Source organism: Homalodisca vitripennis, unplaced genomic scaffold (genome assembly GCF_021130785.1).
Source record: "Homalodisca vitripennis isolate AUS2020 unplaced genomic scaffold, UT_GWSS_2.1 ScUCBcl_3526;HRSCAF=9100, whole genome shotgun sequence".
Classification (NCBI taxonomy): Eukaryota; Metazoa; Arthropoda; class Insecta; order Hemiptera; family Cicadellidae; genus Homalodisca; species Homalodisca vitripennis.
In genome coordinates, this window is record NW_025779640.1 from 51,327 (window position 1) to 63,572 (window position 12,246).

Genomic DNA, 12,246 nt, shown 5'->3' on the forward strand with positions numbered 1-12,246 from the left:
AAGACATCGGAAAAATAATAATAATAACCAGTAAACAAATATTTTTATTCTGATGCTTGTTTTTGTATCACCCACCGTAATTACTGCAATGTTTTACAATTCCTTTCTGCAATGATTGTTGAGCCTTCGTTCAAGGAAATCAATGAGAATAAACATCCTTATTGTCCCAGAAACAGTTATCATAACCTTTCTGGCGGTCTGAGTTTTGGAAACTTGTTTTATTTAGTCTGAGAATGAATGTGCCCTATTTCATAGACAACCTTTTCATGTCACAATTACCACACTTCAACACCAGATATGATACGAATTGAGAATATCATCAATGTTTTACTGTAGTCTTCAAGGAAATTCAGCAATGCAGCAAACATTTGTTCTTTTGTATGTGTTAAGTACGAATTTTTGGAACTCACAAGTGCCGGGGTTTCCAGTCAAAGTGAGAAAAGTAGCAGAGATAAAACCTAAACCGCCCGATATTACTTCATGATTTGGTTGTGAGTGTAGAAATCATTTTTACTCCCAAGAGGACAGCTCTAGTTCCTCCAGGCTTATGCCAAGCTAGTTGCTAACATCTGTTACTTTCTGGACAACCCGTGTATAATACCAGAAATAAAGATAACCGTCATAAATATTCTTTGTTTAAAGTTTTGTATTTGGCGATGGGAAGTTTTAAACCTTCGGTTGCACGGCCCTGATAGGTTTAAAAGGTAATAACACTTAGATTGAACCAAATACATGCAATGCAAATCCCTTTATAAAAAACTGATTAATTAAAGAGGGGTTTTTAATAAAAAGTATTTTCACAGAAAACATTAAATTTTTTTCTTTATTTTTTTTTATTCTATTTTTTGCTTTTGTATAGAGTATTGAACAAAGGGTTGTTTGCGTACAGAAAGACGGGGACGCAACGACTGTGGATTGTCAAATGTTGGGAGTTAAGGGGAATTTTTTAGGTAACAAAAGCCTGAGATTGTCATTTGCAAATTGATTCCAAATCCAGTGGCAAAACCGTAGGAAGGCCCGAAATTTTTTTCCATAACGTGGAAAAAAACCCTTTTCAGCTGCCCTTTCAACGTTACATTCCATAACTTTTTACCAAATTAGTTAAAATTTTAACTTTATTTAGTTAATTTAATCCCTGCATAACCAGATGTTTAGACCCTTAAATTTTTCCGAAAGAACCGAGGGCGAAAAATTTAAAAAATCCCAAAATGTGGGGCCCCCAAAAATTACAAAAAAAAATAAATATATTTTTTCATTTTAAATAAAAATATACCTTTCGAAAAATTAATCAGACAATCAGCGAATCATAAAAAACGTAATAAACAAATAATGATTGTTAATTTTTAAAAAGTATTTTTACAAGAAATAATTATAAAATTTAATTTTAAATAAATCTATTTTAACTTTTGTAATTTGGATTTTTTAACTTGTTGTTTTTAAAAAAAAGTAAAACCCGTGTGCTTTTTAAATTTAAATGGGGTAGGGGGCTTTTTAGGAACAAGAATGGCTGTGAATTTTTAAAATTGATTTTAAATTTAAAAAAAAATCAAAATATGACGAAATTGTTTTTTGAATTTACAAATTGAAATAATCCCTTTTTTTAAACAGAAAACGATAATTCCATAATTTTTAAAATTTATTTAAATTTTTAAATTTTTCTTAACTTAAAAATTCAAAATAACAATTTTAAACAACTTATTTAAAATTTTCCCTTAAGTACGGGAAATTTTTAAAAAATTTTTTATAATAAAAACAATTTTAAAAAGTTTTTTAAAAAAAAATTCAAATATAAGTTTAATTATTTTTACAAATAATTTTTGTTATATTAAGGGGTTTTGAAAAACAAATTCTTCAATCCAAACCAGAAGAAAGAAACCCACTGGAACGTTAATTAAAAATTTTTTAATTTAAGAAATTTAGTTTAAAATTGTAATGTTTTTAAAAATAAAATTAAATTTTAAATAAGTGGGAAATTTTTTTAATTGTTTATAAAAAAAAAATAAATTTTATTTTTTACTTGGTGTTTATTTATTTCTTTATTATTATATGGCTGACAATTTAAACAAAATTTAATGTGGATGGGCTTTTAGATTTATTGTGGTATTTAAAAATATTCACTTATGTCACAGAAAGAATTATTGTTTTAAAATTGTTTCCGTTTTGAAAACCAACGAAATTATACTTGTTTTAAGGTTATAGGAATATTTAGAATTAAAATTATCTGTTTCTTTATGTTCATTTTTCAAAATAAACTTAAATTTGATATTAAAATTTTTTCTCATCTTTGATCATTGCTATTAAATTTATTTATAAAAAATTAACATAACAAAAAATCTTTTAACAAATTTAAACAGTATTAATATAATCCGGGTTTTAATTTGTTACAAAATTATGGAAAAAATTTTTGCAATAACCTGAGAGACTGTATCCTTTAAATAGAAAGTTAGATTTCTTTTTACTAAAAAAGAAAACAATTCAATTTCTTTTTTTAGTTGTTTATAATTTCGTTTTAAAACCTTCAAATTCATTTTAATAATTCTTTTCATTAAATTGAATTTTAAATTAAGTTTTTATAAAAAAAAAAAATTTTTCCGATTAAATTTAATTTTTGTGTTTTCTTGGAAATTAATCATCAATTCAACTTTACTACCTTTAATGATTTTATGCTCAACGTGAATTTGAAAATACAAGGTATTTGTAATTCTTGAAAACTTCCGTTTCCAAAAAGTTTTGAGGTTTTAAACCCCCGGTTATTTAAAATTAAGTCTATGTGTTATTCCATAATGGGTTTAATTAAGGAAAATCAAATCTCTAAACCCTGGCAGGGGCCTATAATAAGGATGGTTAAAATACAAAACATCTATTTTTTATTTAATAGACGATAAATTAAATTCTTATTTAGATAATTTATGAAAATTTGTTTATTTAACTCAAAATTTGATTTGTTTCGAAATTCTTTTGAATTAAAAATTTTTTTTTTCTTAAATTGGGGGGTTGATTGTACAGTAATTTAAATTTTGTTCTTATTGATTAAATTCTTTGAAAATAAGAAAACAGGTGTGTTATTATTTATATAAATTTGATTTTTTTAAGAAATATATTAACTATGAATTTGTTAAATCTAAATTTTGTTTTGGAAAGCATTTTTAAATAAAATTTTATTTTGTTAAAATGGTAATGGATTTGTGAATCGAGGTTCAATTTTTAAAAAGGGGTTTTGTTTGTTTAGTCTTCCTTAAGTTCCTAAATTTCCGGAAAGGGGTTTGTAGCTAAAATGTAAATGGAGAGATTTTAAATTTGAAAATTTTATTAGTAAAAATTTTAAAAAGGATAAATTTTTCTTATTACTTTCTTAAACAACCCAAAAAATTTTTTAAATTTTTTAAAACTATAAATACCCCAAAACACTTGTATCAATTAATCAACCTTAACTTTGGGGAAACAATAAAATTTATTTTAGATTGGCAAGGAAATTTTTATTAAAAAAAAAATAACAATTTAATTTATTTAAAATTAATTTTTTAAGTACCTTTGTATGGGGACTGTGGGCAATTCTTGAAAAAGAAAAGTTTAATGCATAAAAATTAAATTTAGAATTAGAAATGTCAAAACCCTTTTTAAAATTTAAATTAACACGTAAGAAATTTAAATTTTTTGGGTTTTTTGGCAATAGTTAAAGTTCAATCCTGAGCGTTAAAAATGAAAAACGTTTAAAAAAACAATTATTGAAATGTGGTATAATTAAAAACTAAAAAATGCTAAGAACAGGATTAAAAGTTCTTAATTAACAATTTCTGGTTTTTTTGTGCAGGAAAAAAAATTTGTTGAAATGGAAGATTAAATTAAATTTGGGCAATAAAATTTTAATTTTCATTTTACTCATCACTTGATAATAATTTTGGTCTTAACCCCCTAGTGTTTTTAAGTTTTACCTTGCAATACAATTTTAAAAGGGGCGAGAAAGTTCTATTCAATTCAAATAGTTATTTTCTGGTTCCCCGATTCTATTTGCCCGTTTTTAGGATGAATTTTTTAACCCCCTTTTGTTTCTAATTCTTAAAAATTATTTGTAAAAAACATACTTAAAAAACATGGTTTAGTTTTTCATGGGTTTGGACTTTCCTAATGTCACAAAAACGATTGCATCCCTTTACTTGAATTTTATCTTTACCCTAAAAATGTTCTACTTGTTCCTCCTTTTCCATTGGTTTTCTTTCCAAGCAATTATTATTAATTTTTAAAGTTTATTCTGTTTATACTCTTTACTTATTTTTTTTTTTTAATTAAGTTCTTTAATTTTAGAATTTTTATTTTTCCAAATTTTAATTTTTGAATAAATTTAAAATTCAATTAACCATTCTAATTTAATTTTTTTTTGAAATCCTATAATTAACAAGCGGAATAACAAGCTTAAATTTTAATATTCTGTGGCAATGGTTTTATGTCGGTTTCCTGAATATGATTCCTACTGAAAGCAAGGAATTTTTCCCCAAAGGGGAAATAGTCAACGTGGTAAACTTATTAGGGTTGGTCATGAAAAGTTTGTACTTTAATTCCTAATGATTTAATTATTTGGTTTAATTGAATTTTTAGAAATGGTTGTTAATCTTGCAATTTAATTTTGTTTTATATTTAATAAAATTTGTAGTTATAAATTTACAATTTAAGGGTATTTTTTTTTTAAAAACTTTAATTTTTAGGTTAATTAAAAACTAGATTTTGTTTATTTAATTTTTTACGTGCGATGTAGTAATTAATTGGAACCTTCAGTGGTCCCCTTTGGCCCAACCTTTCTTCCCAGGGTTTTTATTTTTGTGTTTTTGAACCTAATAAAACCAAGGTTATCCCCATCCTTAAAATTTTAGGGATTTTTTATTTATTTAAAATTTTAAAATCCCCAAAATTAAAATTATTTACTTAAGCTATTTTTTTTTGTTTTTAAAATAAATTATAATTTTTTATAATTTAAAAATATTTACACCTTATTTTTAAAAGGAAAATAAATTTGTCCTTTTAAAAAAAATTTTTAATTTAAAAAATGTTCCACACAAACCAAAAACTTTATAATTCTTTTTCATTTAGAAAATTAATTTAAACCTTTGAAATTTATTTTCAGACCATTAAAATTAATTTGATGTCAAAAATTACCAATTAATTGAAAATTTAAATTTTATTTTTTTAACATAGATTACAAAAAATTATTACATTAAAAAATGTTTTCATTTTATTCAAAATTATAAAAATTAAGTAATTTCCCCAATAAATTTTATAAATATTAATCTAAAAAAACATTTTGATTAATAACTGAAAATCTTAATTTTAATAACCCCAAACTAAAATTTTTATAGTAAAATTATTTTTTAAAAAAAAATTTTTTATCAAAAACATTTAATTTTATAGTGAATAACCTTGGATTTACTGTTTTCACTTTGGGTTTTCTTATTTGCCCGGAAATTATTGTTGACATGTCATAATTGGTTTTTTTTCCAAATTGTTTAAAACCACCGAACTCATTTGGAACCCGTACTTCTAATTTAAAAAATTTTTAGGTGTTCCTTTGTGTTTCTGGAACTGAATTTAATGGGGTTTTTTGTTCCCCAATGCAGGTTAATTTTGGTTAAAATTCTTCCTAGTGTTTTTTTGTTTTGGTTGTCCCTGAACTTCACATCCATTAATACCTAAATTCGTAGTATTTGGTACTTCTTCATTTTCCTTTTTTCCCTAAACGTATTCAGAAACCCAGGTACCTGTACCCAGACATTTCAGTTTTATTCCGGGGATGGGTTCATATTTAATTCTGTTCTTTTTCCCTTTTGTACAAACAGAGGTTACCATATTTTACAAGTCGGTACCGAGAAACATATACTAACCTTTAAAACCGTTCCTGTTTTTTTGAAAGTGATTTAAGGGTACTTCCTACAACCATTAATCGTTTGTTCAATTTTTTAAAATGAGTTGGTTTTTCTTGAATTTTCAAACCAAGATTATAGTCACAATGGCAGTCATTTATGGGGCAACATTTCCTTTCCTTGGCCCTGAATATAGCCAGCAAGTACCCTTATCGCACAAAATTAGTGGTCTAACCTGGTTTAATTGTTGGGCCCGGGAACAAAGGGACCGTTACCCTAGTTTTCCCTTAGGTAGCATTGGTTAATCAACCTTATTTTTGTTCTGTTTTTACTTAATCAAGATTTATTTAGGCCCCCAATTAGCACATTTATTATTAACCCGGTCTAGAATTTTTTTTTGTTCTGGAAAACAATTAGATAGTCCTAACATAGTCTTGGGGGTAAAACCGGTTATCATTTCTGTTGTGTTCTGAAGTGTCAAGGGAGGTTTTAACCCGTAAAGGTTGCAATAGTACTGGTGGTAAAATGGCCATTGTTTGTTTTTTCTCTTAAGTGTAGACCCAAAGACCCTTATCCTACAATCATAGTTTTTCTAAATGGTTTCTTGGTTTTTTTCCAATTTAAGTGATAGAACGATTACCCCCCCAAATTGCTTACGGTTATAGATTTATATAAAAATCTCTAATCAATGCCCAAAATATCTTGCATAACAGTAATTTTTTTGTTAATTTTTACAACATTTTAACCTAAAATTTGGAAATTTGTTGTTATGGTAATTTACAAATTATTTTCTTTTCTTTAAAGTCATTTAAGGGTTTAGGAACATTTAATAAATTTATGCTCGATTTCCATGTTTGAGCAAAGTCTCCAAAATTTTTTATTCAATGCTGATTCCTAATAGGGGAGAATTGGGCAGGGGGGGGGTTTTTTTTTTTGAATTTTTAGATTTTGGTAATTTCAAACAGAAAATTATTTTTTTTTTTTATTTTTTGGGTTTTTTAAAAATTTTTCTAATTTTATTTTTTTTGTTTCAAATTCTTTTGTTTTCCATAACTTCCAAAATTCTATTTTCCCCAAAATATTCAAATTGTTTTTAAAAAATAATTTTTATCTAAAATTCAACAACCAAAATACAATTTTTAATCAAATATTAAGGTTTTTAAAAAAAAAAGTTTTCACTAAATATTCAGTTTTAACCAAAATAATAAAAAGTTTTTCTTATTGTTCACAATCAATAAATTTTTAAATTTTAAAATAATCAATTAGTTAATAAAAAATATTATTTTTAAAAAAAAAAAAATAAAAAGGTAGTACAAAATTTAAATTTAACAAAGCAGAAAAATTTGAAGCTTTGGTTTAAAAGTTTCATTAATTTGTCAATCACCCACGAATGTTTAAAATTTTTTGGTTATTTTATTTTAAATTCAAATTGGGGGAAATATTTTTATTTTTTGGAAACAAAAAATCTCTTAAAAAATCTTTAAAAATATTATTATTTTGTGGAAAAAATTAGTGGAAGTTAATAATTTATAAAAAAGGGGTTTTTTAAAAAAATACTGAATTTTTTTTTTTGTGAAATGATTTTAACAAAATGCATAATTAAATACAAAATTCTTTTTCGTTTTTTTTTTTAAGGTAAAATTTTTCTTCGGAATGGTTCATAAAATTCCACTTGTTAATTGGGATGACAAACCATAATTTTAAAAAATTACCTAAATTTTCAAAAAATACAATTGTTTTTAATTTTTGTTTTAAAAAAATAGTAAAAACAATAAAATTGCATGATACATTTTAACAGGAAAATTGGGTAAAAGATAATTCTAAAAAATAAATCAAGATTGGGGAAAAAAAAATTTAAAAACCCTAAGCAAAAATGCTAAACATCCTCCCCAAAAAATGTCAACCTTTTTGGAGAAAGAGTTTTAAAAACCTTTGACTTGTTTTAATAAAATTTCTGGTGGGAATGGAAAATTAAAGGGTTACAATTACAAGGGAAGAAAAAATACAATTTTATTTTGTGCAATAAGAACTTAAAATAAAATTTGAAAAACCCCCATTAAAATGAAAAATATTCCTTGTCTTTGGAATTTAAATTTTAATGTGAAAGTTAAAATTTATTTATAATAACTAATTTAATAATATTTTATTTTACCAAAGTTTTTAAAAGCATTTTAGATTTAACCATTAAAGCAATTAATAATCCTCTAGAAATTAAATTTTTTTGAAATAATTTAAAAAAGATTATGTTGTAAAAAAATAAAATATTTGGTTTCATTAATCAATTTTTAGAATTTTAAACTAATTTGTTTCTCAACATTGAAGCTTTTTCTCAATTTTTTCTATTAAATTTTGTGTTAAATTTACTTCTTAGTCAAAATCGAAATGATATTTATTCCTTTTTGTTTATCTGTTTCAATAATTTAAAAAATAAAAGAATATTTTTTTAAATAAATTTTTATTTGTTTTTTAAATTTTGGATTAACAAAACAATCAAAATTTCTTCATTTTTTTTTTTAGTTTTTAAAGGCTCTAATAGTGCTGGAGAGAAAAAATGTTTTTTTACATTAATTTTTTTTAAAATGATAATTAAAATAATTTTCATTAAAAAACACCAAAAATTTATAATTATTTTGGGGTTGTTTTTAATATATTATTAAATTTGTCAAGACTCCTGAAAGTAAAAATTGTTTTTTTTTAAAATATTTTAATAAATTATTAACAAATTTAAAATTAAAACAAATTGATTCCTAAAAAATTGATACAAAAATTTGAGCATATTTAAAAATATAAAAAAACAAAACAATTTTTGTTGCAAAATTAAAGGAATTGGAAATAATTCTTTTAAAATCCGGGAAAAAAACCGATCTTGCTTAATTAAAAAATTTTAGTAGCATCTAATAAACAAAGCATAAGCTTATTTAGGAAAACGGCAATTAACAATGGGGTTTTAACCATTCCACCCTCAATTAAAAAAAAAAATTTTAACAATGAATACTCTTCGTGTGTACAAAGAATTGGTTTTATTTTCAAAAATTTTTGGGCAAAATTCATTTTTAAAATAAATTTGGTAAAGGATAATATAACTAAAACCAAATAGAAATTTAAAAACCCAAATAATTTGCTTCCCATAACGCTTTCCCAAAAAATATAAACTTTTCCCAAAAAAATTAAAAATTTATTGCTATGGTTTAAAAATAGTTTTTAAAAGGGTTTTTTTATAATTAACCTTTCTTTGGAATTTAAATAATTTTACGATATTCAGAAAAAAAAACATTTCACTTTTAAAATTTTTATTATGTTGAAAATACCAATTTAAAAAAAAATTTCCCAATTTTTTTCCCACTAAAAAAGTAATTCTTTTATCAAAGAAACAAATTTGTTTAAATTTTGGGGAAAAACTTTTTCCCCCAATATTTTTTTCGAAACATTAAAATATCATTAAAAAATTTAACCCATTTTAACAATTAACCATTTCTAGAAAATTTTAATTGTTTTAAAAAATGAAATTTTTGTTTAAAATTTAATAAAATAGGTTATTATAACATAACCAAAATCTAGAAATTATAGTTCTTATTTGGTTATAAATACCCCTTCAGTCCAAATTTAATTTTTATAACAATTCCGAAAAAAAAACCTGCCCAAAGCTGTTTTGTATTATTACGTTTATTATAATTTAATAAAAAAAGTTAAAAGAAGTTAAGTTGGAACCAATTTTTGTCTATTTTTAAAAGTAAAAAAAAAAATTAAAATTATTTTTAAATTTTTCATTTTGATAATATTTTATAAATTTAATTACGATTATTTTTAAAATAGGAAAAATTCTTTTTTATTAAAATTTAAAAGATTATATTAAAAAATACATTAATTTAAAAACAATTTTTTTAAAATTTTTCGTTACGTGTTGTAACCCGTTTTCTTAACCCAAAAAATAAAGTCAAATTTTTTCGGGTTCCATAGGTATGAGAATTTTTAAAACCCCTCCTTCTTCCTAACTTTTAAACATATTACATTGTTATAAGGTGATCATTTTGGGATAGGCTAAGAGTTTTTCAAATTTCAAATTAAATTTATTCCTTGATTTTAATAATAGAATGGTTAATTGCCTTTATAATTCAAAGGGGCCCAAAAAACATTGGTAAAAAAAACCCAAAATTAAAATTTTAAAATTTTTATTTTACCGAGGGTAAAGGGCCCAAAGTCAAATTTCAATTTTAGGCCCACCCCTTTAAACTTCATTCATTTTAAAAATACTAAATTTTTAACCCGAATTTTTTTTTTTTAAAAATTTGGGATTTATTTTTGTTGGGAAAAAAGAAGTCAAATAAATTTTTTTTTTTTATTCAACAAAAACAAAATTATAACCCATGAGTTTAAACTAAAAATTTTAAATATTTTCTGTAATCCCCGTTATAATGTTTATGTGTATTTAAATTTTTTTCCTTAAAATTAATTTTAATGATTAATAAATTGTTATTTTTATGGTTAATTTATTTTTTTTCTAATTTCTTTTTTCTCCTTTTAGGAAGTCAACTTTCCCTTTTTAACCAAAGAAAGTACGTTCCAAGATTATTTAATTTTTTGAAAAATAGTTTTTTTTTTTAAAAATTTTAGTTTTGAATTTTGGTAGAAAATTTTTTAAAAAAAAATTCCTTACAAATTAAAATTAACATAAAATAATATGATATTCAATATTTCATCATATAATTTTAATATATTTATTAAAATTTATTTTTAGGATTTTTTTCAAAAACCCCTTATTTATCCCCCTGGTTCTTAATTTTGGGTTTTTAACTTGTCCGTTTTCCCCCAAATTTTTCCTAGCACTTTGAAAAAAAACGTTTTTTAAAATTTTTCTGTTTTCCAATTTTAAAATTTTATAAACATAAAAATTAAAAATTTTAAAAAGAAGCCAATTTTTAAAGTCTTTTACCCTGGGTTTAAATCAATTAATGATTTTTCCATACAATTTAAATGTTTAAATTTAAATTAGTTCTTGTTAATTTTAACTATGAAAATTCCCTTTTTTAAATTTTAAGGGAAATTTTTAAAATTTTAAAATTACCTTAATTTTTTGGCATAACCCCCATTTGTAAAAAAGTATTTGCCAAGTGTTGCCCAAAATTTTAAAACAACAAAAATTAAGAAAAGGGGGTTAAATAGAAAAAGACTGAATATGTTAGATTTTCAATAATTTTCTTTGAAAGTTTTCCATCCCGTTTATATGTAATATTTCTTCCTATTTAATAACTGTAGCCAATATCTTAAAGAGTTAGAGAATAAACATTAGAATAAGTCCATCCTTTGTCCTGTTTCACATTAAGGGTTTAACTGATTAACATTAACGAGGATTACACTAGAATGAGAGCTACACATCTAAAATGAAGATCTCATTAACAAATAAATAAAAGTAACAACTCAACAACAAAGAAAGAGAAAACATATTGATTATGAATGCACTTTGCATAAAAATATAATGAGGTATTATGTTTCTTTTCGTGTACTTTTTAAAGAGAAATAATTATCTTGACCCAGAGTAGCCTGGGACAAGCAGAAGTAGAACATCTTGACTCTGTAGAGCCGTAGTTTCCACATTCGCGGAACCTCAATGTGGCCCATGTCTTGTCACAGAAATATGCTCAAAAACAGTTATTTTTATTCTTTTAAAAAATTTTTGGTTTCTTTAAATTTTTTAATAATATTCTCTAAAAACGTTAATTCTGTAAAAAAATGCTGTTTTAAAATTCCAAAGCGAAAAGTTTTATTAGCCGCCATTTTTTAAAATATTAAAAATAAATTCATGATTTTTTTCGTCTGGGCCCTTTTTATCATAAACATTTGAACCAAATTTTGTATAATTTAAAATATTAGTTTTTTTTAAAATATTAATTTTTAAAAAAAAAAACGACGAAGATGGGAAACTAAGCATTGGACACCCCATGTTCCTTGGGAAATTGTTTATTTGACTTGAGCAAATAAATGGTATACCTTTTTCCAGGAGTTACGGAAAACCCCCTTTTACTGGGCATTATTGTCCTCCTCAATTCAATGAGACCCTAAATATGTTTCAATTAGATCGTTATATGTTAAATCCTAATGGGCCCCTTTAATACAAGTAGGTGGTGTACTAAAAAAATTAGGCAAAAAAAAGAAATAAAATTTTAATCATATTTTTTTTTCAAAAAAGTTACAGAGTTCTTACAACAAACCTTAATAAAATAAATTTATATTTATTTGGAACCTATCAAATAGAAATGCAGTTAAAAGAGAGGAAACGTAGTACAATTAATATTGAAATAGGAACATCAATGTGCATCATTAACACTTTTTATGTCATGGGATACCAACCTATGGGACTCAAAGGGTTAAAAAAACCCTGCTTGGTAGATCGACATGAAAA